This window comes from Rhincodon typus, unplaced genomic scaffold (assembly GCF_021869965.1).
Source record: "Rhincodon typus isolate 14 unplaced genomic scaffold, sRhiTyp1.1 hic_rhity00000082, whole genome shotgun sequence".
NCBI lineage: Eukaryota > Metazoa > Chordata > Chondrichthyes > Orectolobiformes > Rhincodontidae > Rhincodon > Rhincodon typus.
Genome location: NW_025965720.1, coordinates 30395 through 31022, shown reverse-complemented (window position 1 = coordinate 31022; position 628 = coordinate 30395).

Sequence of the window (628 nt, the reverse complement as noted above, 5' to 3'; positions counted from 1 at the left end):
GAGAGAATGGAGAGAGACGGAGAGAATGGAGAGAGACGGAGAGAATGGAGAGAGACGGAGAGAATGGAGAGAGACGGAGAGAATGGAGAGAGACAGAGAGAGAGACAAAGGAGAGACACAGAGAGAGAGACAAAGGAGAGACAAAGGAGGGGTGGAGAGACAAAGGAGGGGTAGAGAGAGGGAGAGAGGGAGAGAGATAGGGAATGGAGAGAGATAGGGAATGGAGAGAGAAGGGTGAGAGAGAGAAGGGAGAGAGAGAGAGAAGGGAGAGAGAGAGAGAAGGGAGAGAGTGAGCGCAAGGGAGAGAGTGAGCGCGAGAGAGAGAGAGAATAGAGAGAGGGAGAGAGAGAGAGAATAGAGAGAGGGAGAGAGAGAGAGAATGATGAGAGGGAGAGGGGGAGAGGGAGAGAGGTTGGAGAGAGAGGTTGGAGAGAGAGAGGTTGGAGAGAGAGAGGTTGGAGAGAGAGAGGTTGGAGAGAGAGAGTGAATTGGGAGAGAGGGAGAGAGAGAGTGAATTCAGAGAGAGAATGGAGAGAGACAGACAATGGAGAGAGAGAGAGAGAGAAAGAATGGAGAGAGAGAGAGAATGGAGAGAGAGAGAGAAGGGAGAGAGAAGGGGGAGGGAGAA